We start from the raw sequence: 19,448 nt of genomic DNA, 5'->3' as shown, positions 1-19,448 counted from the left end.
TTCATCGACCTGTCCACCACCACCCCAAGATCTCTCTCCTGATCTGTCACAGACAGCTCAGAACCCATCAGCCTATATCTAAAGTTTTGATTTTTTGCCCCAATGTGCATGACTTTACACTTACTGACATTGAAGCGCATCTGCCATTTTGCTGCCCATTCTGCCAGTCTGGAGAGATCCTTCTGGAGCTCCTCACAATCACTTCTAGTCTTTACCACTCGGAAAAGTTTGGTGTCGTCTGCAAACTTAGCCACTTCACTGCTCAACCCTGTCTCCAGGTCATTTATGAAGAGGTTGAAAAGCACCGGTCCCAGGACAGATCCTTGGGGCACACCGCTTTTCACCTCTCTCCATTGTGAAAATTGCCCATTGACACCCACTCTCTGCTTCCTGGCCTCCAACCAGTCCTCAATCCACGAGAGGACCTGTCCTCTAATTCCCTGACTGTGGAGTTTTTTCAGTAGCCTTTGGTGAGGGACCGTGTCAAACGCCTTCTGAAAGTCCAGATATATAATGTCCACGGGTTCTCCCGCATCCACATGCCTGTTGACCTTTTCAAAGAATTCTATAAGGTTTGTGAGGCAAGACTTACCCTTACAGAAGCCATGCTGACTCTCCCTCAGCAAGGCCTGTTCGTCTATGTGTTTTGAGATCCTATCTTTGATGAGGCATTCCACCATCTTACCCGGTATGGATGTTAAGCTGACCGGCCTATAGTTTCCCGGGTCCCCCCTCTTTCCCTTTTTAAAAATAGGGTTTAGAGATTGAGGATTTAAATAGGGTTTAGAGATTGAGGATATCTGGGGAAGGAGCCCCTCCGGGGAGTGGCCTTCCTCTCCTTCACAGAGTCGTGGGTGATACAAGCAGTCGCCTTTCTTAACAAAGCCAGCTGTATGACCTTGAGGAGATGGGAGTAGTCATGTGGCTACTGCCATCTAAGCATGGGGGGGGCACGTTTTAGCAGTGACAAGAGCTGTATGCCTGTATCTACATTCTGTACTTATCATGGTTGAATTAACCTCTGCAGTTTTATGTTAAATTAATTATTAAATGATGGTCCAAGTTTAAACCAAGACAGCTGCTTCTTGTTCCTGTGTGTGGGCACCAGTATCTTGTGCCACCACTGCAAGGCCTGGTCCAGTAGCAGCAGCCTTCTGATTTAAAGCCTTCCATTAACCTCTCTGCCTTAGAGTAACCCCATGAAGGTGAATAAGGGCACACTCCTATGCAGGTCTGCTCAGAAGTAAGTCCTATTGTGTTCAGTGGGACTTACTCCCAGGAAAGTGAGGGTAGGATTGCAGCCTAAGAGTATGATGTCAAGGAAGGGGGCTCTAGCCTGTGGCCTTCCTCACTTGCCCTCTGCTTTCTTTTCTAAGGAAGGCACTGCTTGTTTGAAGTAGCAATTCTGTTTGGTTTACTTGTTCCCGACAGTGTATTTAACTTTGTGAGTCTGCTGCTAGTTTTCTTTTGCTTATTTTAATTGTGTTTTTAAGTAATTATCAGAGATGCCTATAGGGGAAGTTTATCACCCCTTGCGGTTTTACAATTCGGAATAAGTAAAGAAGATGAAGAAGCCCTGCTGCTTCCCCAGCTGTGCAGAGCACATTTCAGTGGAGTGTCACGACAGATGTGATCCTGCTTTAGGCCCACAGCCCTACCTAGAGATGCCACGGACTGAAGCTGGGATCCCGAGCCGCAGCCCCTTCCCTCTGCTTTATAATGGCGCAGCTCCCTTCTCACTGACACCAGCTCTAGAACCAGCAACCTTCTACAGCAAAAGCAAACAGTTCTGTCTGAACAGTCACCAGGCCAAGCCAGAGCTCCAAAGAGCTTTGTTTGTACTGGAATACCTACATACAATATACTTGCCCTGTTGTGAAGGGTGCACATGCCTAACATTTGGTGCATATACAGAATCTTTAAAATGCTCAGAAACGCGGGCCTGACCATCTCCTGATCGCTGCTCTGTTTAGCATTGAAAGCAGTCACAAGAGCCTGTGCTCCTGTGCATTTTATGCCTGGGTAGCCATCCCAAATGCAAAATGCAGAGGGAAGGTCAGCTGTCTGAGCATTCACTTGGCCCACCAATATGAAGACTAGACTTTTTCACAAGACTTGCCTGACCTCAGAATGTGGCGACATATGAAGGCCCTCATGGAACATTCAAGTGTAGTTGCCAACTCAGCGAGTTCAGATATTTTTAATGACTTCCTCAGGTACCTCAGAGTTGCACCATTTTCCTTTAATGTTGCATTTTCTTCAAGACACAATGAACCCACACAGACACAGCAGGCAGTATTCAATTAGCACAAGTTGGCTTTTCGTTGAAACAGGACAGTTGGGACTCAATCCTATCCTTTCCCTCCATATGCAGCTAGGCCAGGGGGGCTGAGCTGTATCCTACTTGGGACAAGAGAGGGAAGTAGGGCAAAGTTAGTCTGCCACACCATGGTCTCCTATGGGTCTCTTTGGATCTGTGCCTTCTCTTTATCTAGCGCAAGTCTGAGGGGGTGTGCTGGCTGCTATCAAAGGGGATAACATCCTGTGAAAGTTGCCCCTGTTGGGGTGGCCAAGGTCACCCCCTCCTTCCTCTCACCCTCCCCCATTCCACCCTGTTCTGTCCTCCCCCACACCATTCCACCTCCCTTGCCGTCCTCCCTTTCCTCAACTCGCCAGCCTGCATGGGGCCACTCCAGCCTCTCTGCCACCGTTTTGGAAGACTGGGCATTTGTTGTTGCAAAGGAATCTTGCACAACACGTATCCTGGGCAAAGAGGCATGATTTTACTCAGCTAGATGTCTTAAAGTCATGGTGTGTAGTACCAGAGCAAATGATGTCAAATTTACTCTCTGCCACAGCTGATGCTATGGGGTGGCTACAAGGAAGATGAAACCCAGCCACAGTTCCAACAGGGCAACGTGACAATGTGATTGCACTGTCACGGGAAAAGCAAAAACTGGTTAACAGCAAAGGTATAGGCCTTTGCCTGACGCCATGTTAAATGTGTGAAACCATGCTAGTTAGATGCAGCTGAGAGAAAGTTGTTAATTAAGAGCATTCCACAGGAGCTAGCTTCTCTGGAGGATGAGGGAGCAGCCGGCCGTCATCTCTAAGAGATAGCTGTTCCCAGAGTGGCTTGATTGGCCAAGGACACCTTGATTGGGAATTTGTTTCAGCTGCAGGTTTCAGGATGGGCAGGGGTGATCCACCACAAGTGAGTAGCTGGAGTGCACATTTGCCTCTAGAAAGTTTGGCTGGTTCCGATTTCTTATTGGCTGCTAAGCTCAAGTCAGTATAAGAGTTACCTGTTAGGAACATCCTTTGTCTTAGTTCTCCTCTGGCCTGAGCTCTGACCACTCTGTTCCAAGATGGAAGGACCCTGTCTGTGGCAGGGCTGACTGATGGACTGAGATTTCTTGATGTAAAACTTTTGATAAGTGATAGTTTTAGTGTTAGGAGTTAGTTTTTATTATTTTCATTATTGGTGTGTACTGTATGCTCTCTTTCTACATTTCTAAACTTATACTTCAGCAAAGTGCCTCTGCTGTTATTTAATAAATCCTATCTATTTGCAGTTGTGTGGCTTATTGGAACTATAGAAGGGGGCACTGGTGGTAATCGGACTGGCTTCCAGTGATTTGGCCTTATGCTACTCTAATGCCCAGTAACTGTTCCTGGCACTCTGTTGAAAAGCCGAGTGGGGACTCTGGCTTGGAAGCCAAGGCTTGGAAGGGCAAAGTGACCTGTTGTATGGTCGCAGGGCTTCTCAGTTTGAGAGAGCAAAGTACCAGGGAGCAGAAGCTGGTGGGTCAGTTAGAGGGTTATTGCCCTGCTACTTGCCTAATCTGTGGAAGGCTTCTGCCACCTGGTCATCACATGCAGCACCAGAGCATGTGCCCACACTGCAAGGCAAGAGAGAACTCTTGGAAAACAGGCACATCTTTTTTCTAAATACTCACTGAGCCAGTCCGTAAATATCAAGACACTTTCAAATTGCTCCAGTGGAGTCTACCCATCATTAGCCTGGACATTTGACCTGAAATCAAAGAGCCATGTCACATTGTCAGTGTGTGACTTCATAGTACGAGTACTAACTCCTCCATCCTTAACTGATTCAGGACTGTGAGTTTCTGCTTCCCTTCGGTTGTAGGCATTCTCTTCAATAGCAAGATTGTATTTGTAATGTTGGTTGCCAACTTGCAATTCCTGGCAACGCATATGTTTAAATGTTTGAACACATTTCAAAGATGGTTTATTTACATCATAAAAATGGATTAGTGTGTAAAAGAGACTTTCTTTCTCGTGCAATATTCTGTTTCTTGGGTTTCAGTGGTCTACACTTAGAATGAGTGAAGAACAATTCTTTGGACCGGGCTCAATTCATATTTTCTGGACGGTGAGATAGCCGGTGAAGAGCTACTAGGCTGGGAGCAGACTCAGCTTCACTGAAAGATGGATTGGGGAGACTTAGGATGAGAGACAGCCACATAGGTTCCTTGGGGGACATGTGAAGATAGATAGGACTATTGCAGTACAGATCAGAGTGTACCTTTGCGGAGCATGTAGCTTTGCAGAGCTGGCAGCGTGGGCTCCAGTCAGCATTGCTATACACACTAGGACTGGTAACCCTCAAGGGAATAAGTGGGACTATCTCTACTCAGATCTTTGCAGGTCTCTACTGAGGTCTTTCCTTTTTGGCTGGTTCAGATTAGGCTGGACACTATCAGGTCACTGCTCCATCTAGTGCAGTACAGTCTCCTGTGATGGGCAGTAGTTCACCGTGGCATAGGTCTTTCCCAGACGCAGGTATAGGTCTTTCCCATTACTACATCATGAGATCCTTTTGATCAGAGAGGCTGGGACTTAATTCGGAACCTGTGTTCTATCATTGAGCTATGACCCTTTCCCCAAGGACTACTGTATTTACTGAGGACTGTAAAACATCAAGAATTTTCTAATGCTATCAATGGGAAAGACCAACAGACCCTCTCTCAGCTGAACTGTCACATTCCACACTGTAGATCAGTGGTTCCCAACCTGGGGGTCACCACCCTCTGAGGAATTATTATTATTATTATTATTATTATTATTATTATTATTATTATTATTATTATTATTATTATTATTATTAATAATAATAATAATAATAATAATAATAATAATAATAATAATAATAATAATAATAGTAATAGTAATAATGGGGGGCGGAGCTAACTTTCAGCGAAGTTGCAGTGAACTTTGGGGGTTCCCGAAGAGACTGCGAAATAGATATGTTTTCATGTGCCTAAACAACTAAGGCACGCTTTGGTGCCAGGAAGACGGTACGAAGAGCTGAGAGCTTGAACGGGGGGGGGGGGGTCCTTAGAAACAGGCAATTTCAAGGATTTCTCTCTGTTTTGCTCTGTGCTGAAGCATATCTATTCCGGGCGCCATCTTTGAGAAGCTCGGAGAGCTGAAAACCCGTCCTCCCACGGCCTAGATACAACAACATCGCAGTGAAAAAAGCTATTAAGAGTGAGTGAACTTGGCTCGTTAAAAAGTTTTACTGAGAACTGTAAGTAAGAAGTCTGGAGGAGGAGGAGATAATTCAAGATTATTCTCGCTGGCCATTAGCCAGCCAGGGGGGGAATAGGTGAATTGGTATTTCCCCTGCTGGAGTAAGTACAAGATTATATTTTTTTTTAATGGTATGTACCGAAGAGAAATAAATAAGTAATCTTCAACGAAGGAAATAAAGTCTACCTTCATTTTCCCAGCAAAAAGCCTTTATTTAAGCCTGGACACTGCTGGTTTCGGTTTCGGTTTCTCAGCAAGAGGCTTGAATTTTTTTTTTCTTCTTTTGGTCATTTAAAGGCATACTAACCTAATTTGACTGTGGATTTGATTGATTTTTTTTGGATATAAAAATTTGGAAAGTAGCCCTGGATACAAAATTAGAAAGTAGCCCTACAGGAAGTGGCTCGAGTTGGTGTTGATAAAAATGGCTTTTGAAAGTCTAAAAGATGATCATGAAAGCCAGGCCTTGTTGGTGGACTTTCTGATGGATTTTAGAAGAGAAATGGAGCAACAAGTCAGAGAACTCTCTGAACAAATTGGGCAAATAAGCTCCTCCCTTGTAAACTCCAGGGAACAGATTATAAACAATAGAGAAGAAAAAAGAATGGATCAGATGTCAGGTGAAGTTAAAGAAGTGGAGTATTTTGAAATGGGACACGAGATGGAAGAAGCAATTGTTATAATAACTGGGAATCTTAAGGAAGAAAAAAGACGAAATGTTCAGAGAGCAAGCTGTCTCAAGAAGAGGAAGAATTTATGGATTGAATTCAAGAATAACAGAATGAAAAAGAAGAAAGAAAAACAGAGGGGGGGACTTAAGAAGAAAAAGAAGAAGTGGAAGAACCAGTAGGAGGACTAAGAGGGAACACCAATAAGATAGAGTACAAAGTAAACAATAAGAAGAAGGGCAAAATGGTTGAATAATAAATAGAATTTATTTTTTTTAATATATTAAATTAAAGTAGATGCAAATGAAAATTTGAAATATAAATATTGCGGAAATTAAGTGGTATTAAGATAAATATTTTATTAATTAGATTAAATTAAAGTGGATGAAAAGGGAATTTGGAATATAAGTATCGTGAAAATTAAAGTGGTAAATATATGAAATAAATTAGATGGAATTGCAATTTTGGAATATAAATATTGTGTAAAATATAGTGGTATTAAGACAAATAAAAGGGTTATTTTATTAAAAAGAAGGTAAATAAAATTAATTATAGATGTCAATTTATTTTGGAGAAAATATTAAACCTGTATTTTGGGTTAATAAATATGTGGTGGATAGACGAAGTATAATATTATTGTAATTGGAGATATTTGTTTTTAGATGTGATATTAGAAATTAAGAATCAGATAAGAGATTGTATTTTAGAGGTTAGTTTAGTAGTAAGAAGAGTTTATAAGTAAAAAATTTGAAGCCTTTTTTGATTGGATAGTTATGGAAAATGATGTATAACATGTTATAAGAGATATTGAAGGAGGTAATACCATGGTAATCGGAGACTTCTTTTTTAGATGTCATATTAGAAATTAAGAATCAGATTCTTAATTAGAAATCAGATTCATATTAGAAATTAAGAATCAGCCCCACATGGGCAGGAGGTCTGGTCTAGAGGGTAGAGCCTCCATTTGCCTGAAGATTAACATCCACAAGGTCACCAGTTCGAGGCCACTGGCACCGTGCGACCTTGAAGCAGCTGACAAGCTGCAGCTGAGCTGTTCCATCTGCTCGGAGCGTGGGAGGATGGAAACCAGAATGTCAAACCAGATCGGAGTGTAACACCTTGAATGTAGTGGTTCTTGAAAGAAAGAACCTTCTTTCAATTTGTAAAAATCCCTGCGTGGATTTAATAAGCCTGCCTATGTAAACCGCCTTGAATAAAGTCTTGAATAAAGACCAAGAAAGGCGGTATATAAATACTGTATATTATTATTATGTATATTATAAGAAAGATTTTATTTTAGAGACTAGTTTAGTGGTAAGAAGAGTGTATAAGTAAAAGTTTGAAGTGTTTTTTTTTTATGATGGAATAGATAAGGTTAGAGGAAAAATATGGAGTGTTAAAGTATTAACCAGTTGGGTTAAAGAATATGATAATGTTTGTATTGGTTATTAATTTCGTTTGGATTAATGTTTGTTGTAATCGATGGCCACCACCCTCGTGTGTAACCTATGTAGTCCTAGCCCTAAGTCTATCCAATTTTGCTTACCTGTATTTGTAATAAATAAATAAAGCATTATACACAGAAATAATAATAATAATAATAATAATAATAATAATAATAATAATAATAATAATAAACTTTATTTATATCCCGCCCTTCTCCCTAAAGGGACCCTAAAGGGCGGCTAACAACATGTTAAAAAAAAAACACATTTAAAAACATAGATTAAGACAAATTGCAGATAAAAACATTAAAAACATATTAACAGCGACCTTAAAAAACAGTAGTCAGATTAAAAGACAGAATAAAAAGAGTACAAAAGAGCAAGTCACAGAGGAGTCAGGCCTGTAAAAACTACAAAATGTGTAAAAAAATGTTAAAAAGGCCAAAGAATCAGAAGGCTTGAGTAAACAGCAGTGTCTTCAGGGCTCGCCGGAAACTCTCAAGAGAGGGAGCCATTCTCAGGTCAAGGGGAAGGGAGTTCCATAATGTTGGTGCCACTACCGAGAAGGCCCTATTTCTTGCAGCCGCCCCCCAGACCTCCTTGGGTGGCAGCACTTGTAAAAAGGCCCTCTCTGATGACCTGAGAGGGCGAGCCAGATTGTACGGGAGTAGGCGGTCTCTAAGATATCCTGGCCCAGAGCAGTATAGGGCTTTAAAGGTCAAAACCAGCACCTTGAATTGGGCCCGGAAATGAATGGGCAGCCAATGTAGCCCCCGGAGAAGCGGACTGACAGAGTCAAACCGCCTAGCTCCAGTGACCACACGGGCTGCCGCATTCTGCACTAATTGCAGTTTCTGAACCGTCTTCAGGGGCAGCCCCACATAGAGCGCGTTACAATAATCTAACCTCGATGTTACAGTGGCATGAATTGGAAACAAGCCCCCTTAAAGGGGGTGGTGATGTGGGGTGACATTTGGATGGTGGCAATGGCACCTCCAGGATTAAACATAACATAAGAACATAAGAACAGCCCCACTGGATCAGGCCATAGGCCCATCTAGTCCAGCTTCCTGTATCTCACAGCGGCCCACCAAATGCCCCAGGGAGCACACCAGATAACAAGAGACCTCATCCTGATGCCCTCCCCTACATCTGGCATTCTGACTTAACCCATTCCTAAAATCAGGAGGTTGCGCATACCCATCATGGCTTGTACCCCATAATGGATTTTTCCTCCAGAAACTCGTCCAATCCCCTTTTAAAGGCATCTAGGCTAGACGCCAGCACCACATCCTGTGGCAAGGAGTTCCACAGACCAACCACACGCTGAGTAAAGAAATATTTTCTTTTGTCTGTCCTAACCCGCCCAACACTCAATTTTAGTGGATGTCCCCTGGTTCTGGTATTATGTGAGAGTGTAAAGAGCATCTCCCTATCCACTCTGTCCATCCCCTGCATAATTTTGTATGTCTCAATCATGTCCCCCCTCAAGCGTCTCTTTTCTAGGCTGAAGAGGCCCAAACGCCGTAGCCTTTCCTCATAAGGAAGGTGCCCCAGCCCCGTAATCATCTTAGTCGCTCTCTTTTGCACCTTTTCCATTTCCACTATGTCTTTTTTGAGATGCGGCGACCAGAACTGGACACAATACTCCAGGTGTGGCCTTACCATAGATTTGTACAACGGCAGTATAATACTAACCGTTTTGTTCTCAATACCCTTCCTAATGATCCCAAGCATAGAATTGGCCTTCTTCACTGCTGCCGCACATTGGGTCGACACTTTCATCGACCTGTCCACCACCACCCCAAGATCTCTCTCCTGATCTGTCACAGACAGCTCAGAACCCATCAGCCTATATCTAAAGTTTTGATTTTTTGCCCCAATGTGCATGACTTTACACTTACTGACATTGAAGCGCATCTGCCATTTTGCTGCCCATTCTGCCAGTCTGGAGAGATCCTTCTGGAGCTCCTCACAATCACTTCTGGTCTTTACCACTCGGAAAAGTTTGGTGTCGTCTGCAAACTTAGCCACTTCACTGCTCAACCCTGTCTCCAGGTCATTTATGAAGAGGTTGAAAAGCACCGGTCCCAGGACAGATCCTTGGGGCACACCGCTTTTCACCTCTCTCCATTGTGAAAATTGCCCATTGACACCCACTCTCTGCTTCCTGGCCTCCAACCAGTTCTCAATCCACGAGAGGACCTGTCCTCTAATTCCCTGACTGTGGAGTTTTTTCAGTAGCCTTTGGTGAGGGACCGTGTCAAACGCCTTCTGAAAGTCCAGATATATAATGTCCACGGGTTCTCCCGCATCCACATGCCTGTTGACCTTTTCAAAGAATTCTAAAAGGTTCGTGAGGCAAGACTTACCCTTACAGAAGCCATGCTGACTCTCCCTCAGCAAGGCCTGTTCATCTATGTGTTTTGAGATCCTATCTTTGATGAGGCATTCCACCATCTTACCCGGTATGGATGTTAGGCTGACCGGCCTATAGTTTCCCGGGTCCCCCCTCTTTCCCTTTTTAAAAATAGGCGTGACATTTGCTATCCTCCAATCTTCTGGTACCGTGGCCGTTTTCAGGGACAAGTTGCATACCTTAGTCAAGAGATCTGCAACTTCATTCTTCAATTCCTTAATAACCCTTGGGTGTATGCCATCAGGGCCCGGTGACTTATTGATCTTTAATTTATCAATGAGGTCTGAAACATCTTCTCTTTTAACCTCTATCTGACTTAACTCCTCGGTTAGGAGGGGCCGTTCGGGCAGCGGTATCTGCACTGCAGCGGATTGCACTGCTGCAGCAAAAAGTGGGTGTTTTTACAGACCTGGGGGGGGGGTCATATGGCCCTCTGGAGGGTGCTGGGAGCCTGTAACCCTCTCTCTGGGCCTCCCTGCACCTCAGAACAGCTCCCTAACATGATCATGACCTATTTCCACAATGAAAACAGAAATGGGTCACAATTGCATTAGGGAGCCATTCTTAGGTGCAGGGAGGCCTGCAGAGGGGACTGCGGGCTCCTTGCACCCTCCAGAGGGCCATAGCAACCCCCAAGTATATTTAAAAAACTCCTTTTCATGGCGTGATCCTGAAGTGTCGTCACCCCTCCCCTGCAAACTCTTAGAGTGGCCCCAACCTTCATGTAAATGTTGGGAACCACTTCTAGAGAGCCATCAAAGGCTGGCTGCCCTGTGCAGGAGAACAAGGAGAAGGCAACAGGGAGGTGAAAACATCACCAGCCTACTTCTGTTTCAGCTGGGTTATTTTTGTATGTTTGGTAAGAGGTTATTCATGCTTTGATTACATTTTATGTCTTCTGGGAGCTTGTTCTGGAGACCCCAGTGAAAAAGCCAGCTACCAATCTACGAAGCAAATAAATACCATTTACCTGGGCAATTCATAACACATTGTGGGACCCACTTTGTGGTTTGTACACAAGTCCCAGATTTGGAAAATTGGACGGGTCACGCACCTTCAGTCTTATTTTAGTGGACTCATTGCGTTTTATTATCAATGCCAAATATCTGTTGTCTCCTTCAAACCTCACATTATTTCCATGTTAAGAATTACAAGAGATGGGGAATTGCTGCCTTTTCTAATACTGCAGACAATCATTTAAGTATTTTTTTTTTAATTAGAAACAAACAAAAACTACTGTATGGGGAGTTTCTGATTAAAGTTGATGTGCCCACTGTTGTGCTGTGTCTTTTCTGCAGTATTGAGTGGACTATTTTTTGCCTTTTTATGTTCTGAGTTCTCCTGCCTCAAGTGTTCACAGGGATTATTTCACCTCTAGGTCCTGCTTGGGCTTCCCAAAGACATCTGATTTGCCACTGTGAGAAACAGTGTAGATTGCCAGTAGATTGCCTTGGTCTGCTCCAGCAGGTTTCTTCTTAGGATCTTATGCAACCTGTCTTAGAGCAAAGGTAAGCACGTACCTCTGTAAAGAAAAATCCCAGCTACCTGCTGACCCAGATCACAGCATGGTAGTGTGACCAGAGAAGAAAATATTCACCTAGCACATCTCCTGCATGTCATTTCTTAAATCGGCTACAATCAACTAAAATGTTTCTGGGAAAACCAAAAGTTGTCCTGACAGTGAGGGGCAACCCAAGCCGTGATACCTGATGAAATATCTCAAGGCATATCTTAAATATGATTTGCAAGCCAACTATGTGAGTTTGTCCACCTGCAGGAACATTGAAGCTTAACACCCCAATCCTATGCATGTCTACTCAGAAGTAACTCCCATTGCAGTCAATGGGGCTCACTCCCAGGAAAGTGTTGATAGAATTGGGCTGTAAGTTCTTATAATCAAATTTCAGGTGAGTGTGTGAATCATCCCTAGCCTCCCTGATGTTTACCTGGCCCTTCAGCAGTAACACTTTTGCAAGAGCAGTGCTATTAATTCTCTGTGCATCATCAGATGTACAGCTTGAGACAGTGTTAGGGACATCTGGTGCTGAGATTATAGTATTAGGTTGCAACATGACTGCAACAAGCTAAATAAAGCAATTCTGTTTCTGCAGAAAACCAAAGCAGCCAATGGATGGACCTGGACTGGGTCCAAACACAGCAGTGACACAACCCGGAATGCTGTCTGATGTTGCCTTGTATCTGCCATCACTGCACATTTACCCCCCCCCCCAAAATAAGCAACCATTTACTATGCTACTTGCACAGTTCCTTCAATTGCAGAAGTGACGGACTCCCAGAATCTGCTGCCCTTCCTCCCCATCTGCCACTGATGCAGTTTGCATTACCTCACCCTGTTCAAGCATGATATGGAGTAGTGTATAGTCTAAGCCAAGGCTTCCCAAACTGGGGTTTCTCAGTGCCCCAGCCAGGGAAGCCCTGTCCCTATACCTTTAAGTGGTAGGGGAAGGCAATAACAGGATCCCCAGGAAGTGCCCTTTTTCTGTTTTTAAACATTTGCAGGCACAGGCCACACACACACCCCTGGACCCCCCAGGATGTTGACGCTGGCTCGTAGTATGTTTTAAAAAAACAACACCCTCCCATCCCTGGTGATCCTGCTGTCTTAGTCCCTTCCCTGCAAACACTTACCTTGGTTCTCAAGGAGTTTGAGAACCTCAGATCTACCATGTGCAGAACTTGGTTGCAATGCCTTTGCTGCTTTGGGGTATGGTTCTTAGGAGTTGTTTCTTCTTGTTGTCAGGTACACATCTTGGGGGGGGGGGAAGCACAAACAGAGCCCTGTTGTACCCAGATTTGCTGCCTGTGTAGGGTTGGCTCCAGAAGGTGGACCTTCCTGGGCACTTGCTGGAAGCTTACAATCCCCATAGGGTCTGACTGCCTCACCCTGTCATTCACTGTTACAGTCACAAAGTTGAAATTCACTTAGATAGATCTAGAATTGCTCAGTGATTTTATATTTTCTTAATTCTATGTTCCCACTTCAAAGTACATGGGGGAGGGGGGGAGCCTGGTAGGCTAAGGGGGATAAACAGGTAAGCAACGTGCAACAGAAATAGGGAATGTTGTTGTTACTATTTATTATTATTATTATTATTATTATTATTATTATTATTATTATTATTAACAGTATTTGGTTGGCAACCTTCAGTCTCGAAAGACTATGGTATAAGCCTACAGCACCCAGTATTCCAAGGTGGTCTCCCATCCAAGTACTAACCAGGCCTGACCCTGCTTAGCTTCCGAGATCAGATAAGATCAGGCACATGCAGGGTAACAGTTGCTGCGCTAACAGTATTTATATACCGCTTTTCAACAGAAAGTTCACAAAGAGGTTTACAGAGAAAATCAAACAAACAACTAATGGCTAATGACTAATGTTCTCCTTATATGGGTTATCTTAAAGAACTAGAGTTAATGAAAACATGGTGGAAGACTATTCAGATAATGTTTACAAGAGAAAGAAAAGGAGGGGACCAAAAAAAAGTCCAAGAAGCCAAAAGGAAAAGGAAGAAAAAGCAGAATGAGTCAGAGTTTAGTCAGAGGGAGAAAGATGTTGGTCTGTTGATGAGAATAAAATTATTGATGACTCAGATATGCCTAAGAATACAGAGTTCCTGCTGAATACATTCTCCAAGTATGAGAAAGTTGGAACAATTAAAATAATAAAATAGATGTTTGAATGTCGATTGTGATAATTCACAATACCAGAACAATTTGATTCCGTTCAAAAGCTGCCAATTTCAAAATGAATCCAAGAGCTTCATTTTCACCCAGGATATAATCAGGCTAGAGACGTAGACACAAACAGAGATGCCAGAGGTCTGCAGAGAGTGTGAATATTTACCTACATGGAGTCAACACAATTTGAATATCATTTCCTGGAACACAAGGGCTGGCAAGCTTACACAGTGAGCATATATTCTTATGTTTTGAAAAGAATCTTGTATTGACAATCTCAAAAGTGACTGGTAAGATATGAGATGGTGTAATGAATGAGGTCAACAATTCCTTCCTTCCTGCCTAGAGTTTGATTCTCACATCTTCAAAAGTATCTCTGCCATCATGAGGGATAGAAAGATTCCTGTGATTGTCAATAAGAATCAGTGGTCTAAAAATCAACCAGTCTGCATGCATACTGACTACTGCACATTCATTTTATTTATTAGATTTATTTATCACGATTTGTATTCTGCCTTTCTCCCCAAAGGGCACCCAAGGCGGCTAACAATCAAGTTAAAATGCAAGGCAACAGATAAACATTAAAATACAAAAACTTAAAAAACAATTAAAACAAGATAAAATACATAGCAGCAGATTAAAAGCACGCAGTAAAAGACATAATTTATAAATTTATAAAAACAGCCCTTATAGTGCCTCGAAGGCTTTCCTGATAAAAAAGTCTTCAGGTCCCGCCGGAACGTTAATAATGAGGAAGCCGCTCTCAATTCAAAGGGGAGGGAATTCCATAGTGCAGGTGCCACCACCGAAAAGGCCCTGTTTCTGGGCACTATTCCCTTCGCCACTCTCAATGACGGCACAACCAACAGGGCCCCTTCTGATGACCTTAGAGAATGGACTGGATTATACGGAAGAAAGCGGTCTCTCAAATACGCTGGTCCCAAGCCATTTAGGGCTTTAAAGGTCATAACCAGCACCTTGAATTCAGCCCAGAAACGAATGGGCAGCCAGTACAGCTGCTGGAGCAGCAGCGTGACAGAGTCAAACTGCAGATCCCCAGCAACAACCCGAGCCGCTGCATTCTGCACTAGTTGTAGCTTCCTGACTGTCTTCAGGGGCGGCCCCACACAGAGCGCGTTACAATCTTGATGTCACTATGGCATGGACCACCGTGGCCAGATCCGCCCAAGATAAGTATGGCCACAGCTGGCGCACCAGCCGAAGCTGGGCAAAGGCACCCCTGGCCACAGTCAACACCTGGACATCCAGGAGGAGCTGCGAGTCCAGGAAAACCCCAAGCTGCGAATCTGCTCTTTCAGGGGGAGTGCAACCCCATTTAGAGCAGGGCGATAGTCCAGCACCCGCATCATGGATTTCTGCACCAGGAGGACCCCTGCCTTGTCCAGATTTAATCTCAGCTTGTTCGCCATCATCCAGATCCCAACTCCTCCAGGCAACACTCCAGGACAGAAACAGCCATCCTGGACTCAGGTGGAAAGGAGAGATAGAGCTGAGTGTCATCAGCATACTGATGGCACCCAACTCCAAATCCCCAGATGACCTCTCCCAGCGGTTTCATGTAGATGTTAAACAACATGGGGGACAGTATAGAACCCTGTGTCACCCCACACCTCAAGGGCCAGGGTGCCAAACAGGAGTCCTCCAATACCACCATCTGGGACCTGTCGGCCAAGAAGGACCGGAATCACTGCAAAACAGTGCCCCCGATCCCCATCTCGGCCAGCCGTCCCAGAAGGACACCATGGTCAATGGTGTCGAAAGCCACTGAGAGGTCCAAAAGGACTAGCAAGGATGTACTCTCTCCGTCCAGCCCTCAGCCTAGGTCATCCACCAAGGCCGTCTCCGTCCCGAAGTCAGGCCTGAAGCCAGATTGAAAGGGATCCAGATAATCCCAATTCAAAAGCCAGAGATACATCTGATCATCTCCAATCTTATTGTCATAAGTACCACTGACCCTTTTTTAAAGAGGATACTGCTTCTTCTGTGATTGCATGGTTCTAGCTGGACAAGTGTGACTGGCAGGGTTCCATAAATTTACTCACCCACAATGGGGCTGGCACTTCAATGGGGCTAAATAGCTGGCGCCGATCCAAGCTGCCTGATGTAACGCCAGACTGCTCAGGAAGGGGGTTTGGAACTGGCCTAAGTGCCGCAAGCTGGCCCCCTCCCCAGGCCTGGTCTGCCCACCTGCCCGCCATCTCCCCATTCTCCCCCCCCACCCAAAAATGCCCTGTTCCACCCTCCTGGAACCCTCTACAACCCCCTAGCCAACCTGCTGAAACTGGCACATACTCACTCATTGCTGGCCAGGATGTGGTGTGGACAAGCCGGTGCACATCTTCACACTGACCTCCTCTGCTCCCAAGTTGTCGCAGACATGTTTCACAGCATGTGTGCAACACTCCCGGGCTGGCATAAGGGACTTGCACCAGCCAAGTGAATGCTTTGGACTGCACTCTGAGACACAGTTCTCTATCGTTAAAGATTTTTGTTTTTGTTGATAACTAAATCAAAACACAAAACACCGTATTTAAGAATTGATTGATTGATAGAATTTTTATCCCACCTTTCTATCCCACAAAGGGCACTCAAGGCGGCTCACAAATAAAACCATACTAAAAACATTGATAAGACATCTAAAAACAATAAAACGCAATAAAACTAGGATCCTGATTAAAATATGTTCATAAAAAGCACCATGTCCCCCCCGTGTCAGAATAAAAAGGTTTCCCTGAATAAAAAGGTCTTAAGACCCCACCTAAAGGACTCTAAAGAGGGAGCTGTTCTCAATTCCAGGGGGAGGGAATTCCACAGATGGAGAGTGACCACTGAGAAGGCCCTCTTTCTTGCCACCATCCCCCTCACTTCTGCTGGTGGTGGCACAGTCAGAAGAGCCCCCCCCCCCATGACCTGAGAGGACGGATTGGATTGTATGGAAGGAGGAGGTCCCTCGAATACCCTGGACCCAAGCTGTATAGGGCTTTAAAAGTCAAAACTAGCACTTTGAATTCAGCCTGGAAACGAACTGGCAGCCGGTGTAGCTGACTGAGTTGAACCGACGAGCCCCAGCAATGACATGGGCCGCCGCATTCTGCACTAGTTGCCGTCTCTGGACCGTCTTCAGAGGCAGCCCCACATAGAGCATGCTGCAGTAATCTAATCTGGATATTACTAATCATGGGTCACTATGGCCAGGTCTGAGCGACCCAGGTATGGTCACAGCTGGCAAATCAGCCAATGCTGAGCAAAGGCTCCCCTGGCTACAGCTGCTTCCTGCTACCCATCAGAGGGAGTACAACCCTGTTCAGAGCAGGACGATAGTTCAATACCTGAGTCTTGGACTTCTGGACCAGGAGAACCTCCATCTTATCAGGATTCAATTCCACCAGCTCCCAACAGCCTCCAGACAACGATCCATAACTTTGACTGTGTCCTCAGAATCAGGAGGAAAGGAGACAAAGAGCTGGGTGTATTGATGGCACCCTTCCCCAAACCTCCAGATGACCTCTCCCAGTGGCTTCATGTAGATGTTGAACAGCATGGGGGACAGAACGGAGCCTTGCGGCACACCACACTTGAGGCCAGGATGCCGAAAAAGCATCCCCCAGCACCACCTTCTTTGCATTTTTTTAAACACCTTATCATCCATAGATAATGAGTAAAGAACACTGAAATAGTGTATTCACTTGTGTAAAAAAATATAGAACACCATATTTTTGCATTTTAATTCAACAAATTAAAAAAAATTACCATTTTATAAAACCTCTATCTATAGCCTGAGCCAGGACTGCAGGCATGAGCCCTCTGTGAAATCATTTCACTCTCTTGCATTGGGAGAACTAGTAGTCTCTCCCACTATGTGGCTTCCTAATTACGGTGGTTGCCACAGATGGTCAAAGGGATTCCTTTACACTACCAAACAGCCCTGCTGTTTGAAACACCATTGTGACAGTTAGGGATGGCCTGTTAAAAAGGAGACCTGGAGCTAAACTTGGGGCATCCCCAAAACATAGAAGACGAGTTCTAGACTCATAAACACATTAGTCACACAAGGAGCGAGAGAGGCACCAAGTATGTTGTCACTTTAACTGGGGCACAGGTGATGGGGGGTGTTTTGCTGGTCAATGGTCAGGGTTGCCAAAGTCCAAGGTTATTAATCGCTATCTTCTGAGGTGGTCTGAAGAGTTGTAGAGATTGTGGGGTTAGGGTGCCAAGACACAATGATCTCTGCAAGGCAAGGAGAAAGGTAGCAAATGGCTTGAAGAGCAAACCCAGGAGGGCTAGACAGGAGTGTTAGCTAGTTCCAGGGAGGGAAGCAAGCAAGGGAGCCAAGATTGCTTTTCCGAGGGAAGGTGATACACTGAGAGGTGGCCCAGCAAGTGCTGGAGTGGTTCCTTACAAAAGAAGAGATGGCTGAGCAAGCACTGAAGCTGCAGCTTGGGGTAGCGCTGAAAAGAAGGGACTGGGGAAGAAGAGAGGAAAGTTGAAAAGGAAGAAAGGGGTCTGATGTCTGTTCTGGGTGCTGGCTGGCATAGCAGTTGAACTGGGGGGGAGGGTAGATGCAGCTTAGCATTGGGTAACATATGACAATGTGTGACAACATTGGCACGTGGTGACATGCCATTAGTGTCCATTTACACAGAGTGCATTGTGCTCATCTCCCCTAGGACAAAGATGCTGGATTTTGACAAAATATTTCTGAGGTTCCATCAATAAGGTGCTAGTAGTGATGTACTAAGTGCCACATTTAACACTGTTCAATAAACTGCAGCAGTAGCTTTGTGAAGAGACTTACTATCTCAGACATGCACAGTGCACAGTGGGAAGTGTTTATGGTACATTATAGCATTTCCTCCTTAAAATGGTAGATATTTGTTGAAGATCTATTATCATCAATCGCCGAGGACTTCAAAGAAAGATGAGTACACAGAAAAACTCTTTTAGATGAAATGGGTCGGCATGAAAAAGTGTTCTAGTTTACCTGAACTGACCTATGCCAGCTATAGAAGCAATTTTCTAATGAGTCTCATGGTGGCTCTGTGCAATCATTTCTAACAGCGAGGTGACTCTCTGCAGCCTCCTCATGGAGGTGACCCATGTGGAACAAAGGCTAGGGAATGATCCAACAGGAATTGGAACTTCAGACCAAAAGACGTTTCGCAAACCCAGCAAGTTCCATTTTGGCAAACTCTTTTGATTCAAAGTCATGTGTGTTGTGTTGGCATCCTTCAGTCTCGGAAGACTATGGTGTCACGCTCTGAATGGTGGCTCTGGAACAGAGTGTCCTCTCCAGTGCGCGAAGCCTGGGTAAAGTAGGTATGGAGGATAGGCTGTTACCCATGCAGCAAATCCCCACTCTCCACATCGCTGAAATGGTCCAATGGAAAGGCAGAGGCCAATACGGTTGGTTCCAGCGGTGTCGCAGGAGTTGCCACAACGTGACTGTGTTCAGCCATGAACTGCCTCAGGGATTCCAGGGATTCCAGGGATTCCGGATTTTGCCTCGAGGTTGACTCCTGAAGCCTTTTCCATAACTGGATGTAGCCACAAGGCAGTGGAGGTTTAGGATCAGAGTTTTCCTTCTCTCAGATGAGCTGCCTTCCCAGGCTGACGAGCCCCATCTACCCGGTGGCTGTTTAG

Source organism: Tiliqua scincoides, chromosome 2, assembly GCF_035046505.1.
Source record: "Tiliqua scincoides isolate rTilSci1 chromosome 2, rTilSci1.hap2, whole genome shotgun sequence".
NCBI classification, from domain to species: Eukaryota; Metazoa; Chordata; class Lepidosauria; order Squamata; family Scincidae; genus Tiliqua; species Tiliqua scincoides.
The sequence above is the reverse complement of the archived record's forward strand: the minus strand, read 5'-3'. Positions refer to the sequence as shown.